Raw genomic sequence first — 8808 nt, 5'->3', positions numbered from 1 at the left:
AAAAAAAAATTATAAAAACTAAAATTAAAAATTCACTAAAGGAATTCAAAGGCAGATTTGAGCAATCAAGAGAAAGAATCCGCAAACAAAGATAAGCTTATTTAGATTATCCAATATGAAGAATTGAAAGAAAAAGACAAAATGTAAACAGAGACTCAGAAACATTTGGGACATACCCAAGTATACCACCATATTCATAGCGAGAGTCCTAGAAAGGGAGGGCAAGAGACAAAGATGTAGAAAGAATATTGGAAAACTAATGGCAAAAAAACTTCCTACATTTAATTTTTTTTAATATGACTCTACACATTCAAGAAGCTCAAAGAACTCCATGTAGGATGAACTAAGATATCCATATCATAATAATGAAAATATTGAAAGCCAAAATCAAAAAGAAAATCATGAAAGCATCAAGAGAGAAGTGAGTGTGTTCCAAAACTTCTGAGCACATTTTCTTTGGAATCATTTTTATATGAAAATGCTCTCAAATAGTTCCTATTCTTCCTAAAATATTTATCTTAATTGCCTTAGTGCCAGAGCTGGCACATAGTAAAGTACTCAGGCATGGCAGTATTCACTTTCCATCTCAAAGAAGTAAAGCATTTACATAAAATGTGTCGCCTCTTTGGTAAAAAATAAAAAGCATAAACTTAAAAAAAGTTGATAGGCTCATAATTCTTTGACCTTTGCTAGCTTGGTGGGAATATATATTCTATTTCTAGTGAAGTTGAAAATTTTTCCAAACATAGCTGTTTTATTATCATTTTTATTATATTTTATAATTTCTACTTATTTCCAGTCTTTTTTAAGACATTTATTCAGCATCACAATCAGACTATTAGATTGAGAATTCAACAGCATGGGTGCAAAAAAAATTAAAAATCTATATTATAACCCTGTGTTGGAATGCTTTACACTTTCCACAGAACAGAAACTCAAACAACCTATTATACAATTAGTCACAAATACAGTCCTTGAGGTTTTTTTGCCCATAAACATGAGTATTTGTCTAAAACATGTCTTCTTTGTAGCAGGTAGGCCCTGCCACCACTGTGCTTGGCTGAGTTCACAATCTGTTGTAACCTGTAGCTTCCCTGTCGCTTCTCTTGCTCTCCTCTCCTGCTAAGCTTTCTTTCCTAATCAAAATCTTCTGCCACTGCCATAGCTACTGCTGCTGCTGGAACCACCATAGCCACTTTGGTTTCGTGGTTTGGCAAAGTATTGGCCTCCACCACCATAGGGGCCAGAGCTTCTGCCTCCAAAATTTCCTCCCTTCATGGGTCCGAAATTTGAAGACTGATTGTTGTAATTCCCAAAATCATTGTAACTTCCACCACCTCCCAAATTGCTTTAATCATTACCAAATCCATTATAGCCATCCCTACTGCCACCATATCCACCACCACCATGGCTGCCAACAAAGCCACCATAACCACTGAAGTTTCCTCCATGACCAAAGTTGTCATTCCCACCGAAACCACCTCCATGACCACCAACAAAGTTTCCAGAACCACTTCGACCTCTTTGGCTGGCTGAAGCACTAGCTACCTCTTGCTTTCACAGGGCTTTCCTAACTTCACCATTGTGGCCATTCACAGGATGGTATTTCTGAATGACAGTCATATCCACAGAGTCATGGTTGTCAAAGGTTACAAAGGCAAAGCCCCTTTTCTTGCCACTGCCTCAGTCAGTCGTGATTTCAATCACTTCAATTCTTCCATACTGGTCAAAATAATCTCTTAGGTGATATTCTTCAGTGTCTTCTTTAATGCCATCAACAAATATCTTTTTTCATAGTTAAGTGGGTCTTTGAGAATCTTCTCTTGAGACAGCTCTCTTTGGCTCCACAGTTCTTCCATCCACCTTGTGTAGCCTTGCATTCACGACTGCATCCACCTCCTCCACAGTGGCACAGAGCGCTTGGTGTTCGGGTCTCTCCTTACCACACAATCCATGAGTGTTCCCCATTGCTCAAAACGGCTCCTTCCTTAGTCTCTCACTGGTTGTTTCAAAGTTCAACTCTCCAATGAAGAGCTTCCTCAGCTGTTCGGGCTCTTAAGGAGACTCTGACTTAGACATGAGGGCAGGGAGAAGAGAGACTTTAATGATGCTTCTTCGGCGGCATCCATGGGCAGAAAGGCATTTCCATTTTTTTTATTTTTATTTTTTTAGACAGAGTTTCACTCTTGTTGCCCAGGCTAGATTGCAATGGCATGATCTCCGCTCACCGCAACCTCTGCCTCCCGGGTTCAAGCCATTCTCCTGCCTCAGCCTCCCAAGTAGCTGGGATTACAGGCACCCACCACCACGCCCAGCTAATTTTGTATTTTTAGTAAAGAGGGGGTTTCTCCATGTTGGTCAGGCTGATCTCGAACTCCCGACCTCAGATGATCCACCTGCCTTGGCCTCCCAAAGTGCTGAGATTACAGGAGGCATTTGCATTATTCTTATACTTATTAGTAAAGCAGCAACACATTATTTAAAAGAGAGAGAGGAAAGAGAGAAGTGACTCATTATGTGCAAGGGATCCTGAATAAGATTAATGCTTATTCAGGTAGGGGGATGACACATTTAAAATGCTGAAAGAAAATAAATTGTCAGCAAGAACTCCATATCTGGCAAAATTATCCTTCAAATAGAAGATAATCTTCAAAAGAAGACACTCAACAAACTAGTACAGAATGAAACTCTCAGAACCTGGTAAAGGTCATCTATGAAAAATTCACAGCTCAAATAAAAGAAAATAAAAGGCACCAAGAATTGAAAATTGTAAGTAAGATTATCTCTAATCAGACGGCATGATCTTATACATAGAAAGTGCTGGCCAGGCACGGTGGCTCACGCCTGTAATCCCAGCACTTTGGGAGGCCAAGGCAGGCAGATCATGAGGTCAGGAGATCGAGACCATCCTGGCTAACACGGTGAAACCCGGTCTTTACTAAAAATACAAAAAATTAGCTGGGTATGGTGGCGGGCACCTGTAGTCCCAGCTACTCGGGAGGTTGAGGCAGGAGAATGGTGTGAACCTGGGAGGTGGTGTTTGCAGTGAACTGAGATTGTGCCACTGCACTCCAGCCTGGGTGACAGAGCGAGACTCCATCACAAAAAGAAAAAAGAAACAGAAAGTGCTAAATGAGATACTTAAAAAACACTATTAGGACTCATAAATGAGTCCAAAATGTTGCAGATCAATATATAACAATCAAAGTCAATATACAAAACAAAGAGCAAAAATTATAAAACTACAAGAAAACATAAGGCGGGAGAACATCGTGACCTTGGATTTGGCAAAGTATTCTTAGATATGACACCAAAAGCATGAGCAACAAAAGAAAATATAGATAAATTGTACTTCATCAAAATTAAAAAATAAATTATTCTTCAAAGGACACCACTAAGAAAGTGAAAAAATGACACTCAGAATGAAAAAAAAATTGCCAATCATATATTTGAGAAGGGTCTTTTATCTAGAATTAATAAGCAACCTTTGCCATCTTTGCAATTCAATAATAAAAAGTCAAATATTGCAAATAAGCAAAAAATGTTCATAGATATTTCTCAAAGCAGGTATGGAAATGGCAATGAACCCATAAGCAAATAATCAAAGAAATGCAAATCAAAACCACAATGAGAGATCACCTCACACTTACTAAGATATCTAGATTTAAAGTTTCAGGTAACAGCAAGTGTTGGCGAGGATGTGGAGAAATTATAATCCTCATACACTGTTGGTGGAAAAGCAAAATGGTACAACCACTTTGAAAAACAGTCTAGCATTCCTCAAACAATTAAACTCAATTACAGTTAACATATAATCCAGCAATTCCACTTCCAGATATAAACCCAGGAGAAATAAAAACATATCCACACAGAAACTGGCACACAAATGTTTTATGGCATCACAATTTATAATAGCATCCCCCAAATGAAAATAAACCAAATGTTCATCAATCCAAGGGTGGATAAATAAAATGCATCATATCCATGCAATCAGATATTTGGCATATAAAGGAATTAAGTATTGACACATGCTACAAAATAGGTGAACATTGAAAACAGTTGCTGAGAAATAAACCACATTGAAAGATCACAATTTTGTGATTTGATTTATATGAAATGTCCAGAATAGGAAAATCTATAAAGACAGACAATGGATTAGTGGTTTCCAGAAGCCAAGGTGGAGGGAAACATGTGGTGTGACTGCTAATGAGCAGGGAGATTCTCCTTGGGGTATAAAAAATGTTCTGGAATTAGTAGTAATAGTTGAAAAACCTAGTGAATAAACCAGAAGCCACTGAATTTTACACTTTAAAAAAGTAAATTTTATGGTGAGTGAATTATATCTCAATTTAAAAAAAAGAAAGAAAGAAAGAAAAACTAAGTTAAGCCTGGCCCAGAAAAAGAACTCATCTTAATTTTCAAAGGTTCTGAGACAGATTGATACAATTTATTGTACCCTGAATATTAGTCTTTACTATTTCTGTCATGATTCTAGTGTTATTATTTTCTTCTTACCCCTTAGTCTACATTCTTGAAAGCATTGCCATTATCATTTATTTCATCCTTAAAGTCCTTTTATATTCATTGTTTCAATTAAGCAGTCACAATAACCTTACATACTCTCTCTCTTGTACTAACTACAATTTGATACTCTGTGAAGCCTCCCCTAGCTATACCAGATGAATTATTTATCTGGATCCTGGACTCACAGCAAGTTGTACTCACTGCTGTATTGCAATTAATGATAACTGTTCATGGTAAGGAGACATGATTTCTTCATCTATTGATCTCAAATGCTGACCCAATGAAGGGATCAATCAGGCATTGTCAAATGTTTGAGTGAGCAAGACAGGGGTAATAATCCCTGTACATCCCTCCCTTTAGAATAATATATGAATGTAATAGATGTTTAGGGGCAGTGGAGGGGTAAAGGAAAAGCTCTAAGGTAAAAAAGAAACCTGGGTTTTCAGACAGACACAAAGAAGGTAATAAATTTAAAAACCCCAAGGGAAAAAGACTTCACGAAGGACACTAGGAAAAGAGAAAAAAAAAAGGTGGAATTGAAGACATGGAAAACAACTAGTGTTGAAACAGGAAATGCAAAAACAAATTTAATGAACACTCTCAGGCCAAGAGCCTCTGAGTTGTTGCTGAGCTCTTCCCTTCTTCAGATATTAAGAGTGTCTATCAATAATCTCTTCTATCTGGCTCCATACCAAAGCATATACCATGTGGCTTGGATCCTTGTGTTGAATGGGAGGGCGAAATGGGCCCTGACGGCAGGGGAGGAAATTAGAGCTGAGAAAGGGAAAGATATACAGAGGCAGGAGAATCCCTGCTCCCAGAGGACAGGAGGGAATAAACACTGTATGAGACAAAACCTGAGATTCGATTCTATATGTTAAGGAAGCCAGCGCTGTGTATGAATTGTGGAATTGAGAAGCTATGAATCTGAGCAGATGACATCAGGGAGGTAAGTCTGGGTCAGATATTTTTAGGATAAAGAGGAAGTATTGATATGGAGGAATAGGATGAGAAATTGGCAATGTTCAAAGAGGGACAGAGAGAATAATGGGCAAGGGTAGCTGGAATGAACTGTGTTTTCCTGAGGGGTGGAGTGGAAGAAGGAAAGTTTGGAGGGTCACTTTCTAGGTAAGGCTGGAGAGACTGGATGAGTAAATAATCCTTGGCTCTCAAGGAGGATGCAAGAATCATAAATTACAGATAGATTATATCCTCAGACATTGAGGAACAGTGGAAACGAAACTACAGCATATGGGAGATCATGCATAAGGGATAAATGGGTCAAGTTCCTGGACAGAGGAGTCAGGTAAAGGATTCAAAAACAGGTGGTAGAAATGTACTAAAATAGTAGGGGGGATAATTTCTCCCGTTAAAAAAAAAAAAAAAAAGGAAGAGAATTAGAATATGAAGGAGGATTGCCAGAGTACAGAGAAAAGAAGATAAAGAAATGTTTGCTTGATGGTCTCGATTTCTCTGTCATTGCAGAGATCAGCCCATCTGCTGTACTGGGTCTTGGAGGAGAGGAAGGAAGAGAAGGTTTGGAACTAACATTCATATTTTGAGAACCCGATAAAGGATAAGTCAACAGATGACCAAAAAATTCTAATAGAAACTGCCTAGATTTGTAATAGATCATATATACGAATTTATCAAACAAAAATATACTGCCTAAGAATGAAAACCAGGAATATGAGCCAGGGCAAGGAATTGTTAGTGACTGCGGGCATTAAATGTGGTCAGTATTATTCAAGTTTCTAACCAAGGAACTCAGACTTGTAGAGTTGAAGCCTAAAGCCAAGTGAAAGTAAATAAAATCTGCTTCCATTCTTATAGTTAATGTATTTAATTTTGTGTTTAACTTTGAATAGTCGATCGCTGACCTGATTCCACTCTAAAAGATGTAAATTTCTGTGGTGGCCGAGAGATGTTTAATCGGAAAAGATACACTAGAAAAGACAGGAGATTCCAAAGATAACTGAAGGAGGCACTCGTGGACAAGGGGATTAAGTATACACGGAGTGGAAGCTTTTTTAAAAAGAGCTGCCAGATAGACACTTAAAGTAGAGTTGCTCAGTTTTGAGATGTGAAGACTTTAGTGGATGCCTGAATTGGAATGAAAACAAAAATTACTAGGATGGGAAACAGGGAGACACCAGATGGACACAGGCTGCCTTGGAGGTTCATTATTTAGGAGGAGAACTGAAGTCAAGTTGGAGAAGAAAGGTGTTTGCAAGCACTGATTTCACCAACAAAGGTGGGAACATGTAGCAGAGGATGAACATGATGAGTGATGGGTGCTGTGGAAAGAATGAGCACAACGGTGGCACCAACCACAGACACGAAGAGAACATGAGAACAGAAGATCCATGATGAGAAACCTGTGATTTTTGTGGTACTGGTTGTTGTCAGTGTAAACTTACATGGCTGAGTGAGTGGGAACTTACCTCCTCTGCCTTCTTTTAAACATTTATTAAGTGTAAATTCTAACCCAGTCAACAGCAAATGAGGCATAGTCCTGTCTCACAGAGAGCTCACAATGTAGTGGGACTGAAAATATTTTAGTACAGTAAGTATAGAGAGGGAGAAAGGGAGATGGCTGCAGGGGAATGCAATCGTACAGAGAAAGTTGCTGATCCAGCCATTTGGAGGGATGAGAAAAATCTTTCTGGATGAGAAATATAGACTGGCTATATTAAAGAAGAGGATGGAAGTCGAAGAAGTGGAATGCATAAAAGACCACAGGAAAAAAAAGAGTAGTTTCAGGGGCCTACATGCTTTCTGGTATGAGTAGAGAAAAGAGAAAGAAGGGAGGGAGAGATAGTGTGTGTGTGTGTTAGTTGCAGGAATCTTTCAGGCAATGGGAGTTATTATCCATAATCAAGATAGTGCATATGCAAAATTATCTTTTGGGAACATTGTTTAATTGTGATGAATGGTTTAGAGACTAGAACTGCAGACTAGGAGACCAGCTGGGAGGTCTTTTGATAAGTGGATCTAGAGCCTGGAAAGCAACATAATGGCAATGTAAATTTGGGAGATATTAGCACATGAAGGATAAGTGGAGCCAAGGTAGTAGACAAAATTGGCCAGAGAGAGGAAAGAGTGAGAAGAGGATGGCTACAGACCATTAAGAAAAACAAACAGTAAACAATTCTGCAGGGAGAGAGATGACTTTAATGAGAGCAGGATCAGACCAGGGTACAAGAGAAGAACCGGTGGAAGGGAGAGAAATCAAAGTCAAAAGTGGTCTTTCATGGAAGAATGATTTTTAAAGGAGAGAAGAGAGACAAAACTGTAATTTAAAAGAGAGTTTAGTAGAATAAAATGTTTTTATTATAGTTGTTTTTAATTTTTTGCTTGTCTTCAGGTTAAAAAGATTTGAATGTTCTTTAATAAAGATCCAGGAAATTAGGAGAAGCTGAAGATAAAGAGAGAGAATAATTGATGAAACAAAGTCCCTGAAGTGGTAGGAAAGAAAGGAAGTTCAGAGAATAGGTGGGGAAATTATTTTTGACAATATAGCTACATACATTCATACACACATAAATATATGTATATACATGCATATGTACATATGTACACATATGAATGTATATGTATGTTTGTCTGTGTATAAGGTTGTTTTTAAAAGAATCTAATAAGTTAAACATTCATACATGAAGCCCTAGGTTCATTTCCCAGCACCTCCAAAAAATTACTCAAGAAACTTTTCTTACATTTAGGTAAAGTAAAATACATTGCAGCTATGATAAAGGAAACATTGGAAAATAGAAAAGATATTAGCACCTCTTTCTCTGGGACTGGAGGAAATGAGGGCAGGATGGATGCAGAGACAAATAAATTTACAGGAAGGGAATAATATGAGGGATATGTTCCTGATAGTCTTGAAATGTGAGTTACAAAAGAGAAACATTCAGTGGAGAGAGAAAAACAGAATTTGGGCAGTGATAAAAGTCATATAGGCCAGGCATGGTGGCTCACGCCTGTAATCCCAGCACTTTGGGAGGCCAAGGCAGGTGGATCACTTGAGGTCAGGAGTTCAAGATCAGCCTGGTCAACATGGTGAAACCCCATCTCTACTAAAAATACAAAAAACATTAGCCGGGCATGGTGGTGGGTGCCTGTAATCCCAGTTATTCGGGAGGCTGAGACAGGAGACTCACTTGAACCCAGGAGGTGGAGTTTGCAGTGAGCCAAGATCACATCATTGCACCCCAGCCTGGGTGACAGAGCGAGACTCCATCTCAAAAAAAAAAAAAAAAAAAAAGTCATATATTCATTGTG

The 8808-nt window shown here is 38.4% G+C and overlaps 1 pseudogene; it reads right to left on the bottom strand.

Annotated features, from left to right (window-relative positions):
* The window catches only part of LOC105527330, a 12295-nt pseudogene extending 10166 nt beyond the window's left edge, over nt 1–2129 (bottom strand).
* Nucleotides 2130–8808: the final 6679 nt, after the last annotated feature.

Source organism: Colobus angolensis, unplaced genomic scaffold, assembly GCF_000951035.1.
Source record: "Colobus angolensis palliatus isolate OR3802 unplaced genomic scaffold, Cang.pa_1.0 Scaffold616, whole genome shotgun sequence".
NCBI lineage: Eukaryota > Metazoa > Chordata > Mammalia > Primates > Cercopithecidae > Colobus > Colobus angolensis.
This window is presented reverse-complemented; position numbering and strand designations above follow the sequence as displayed.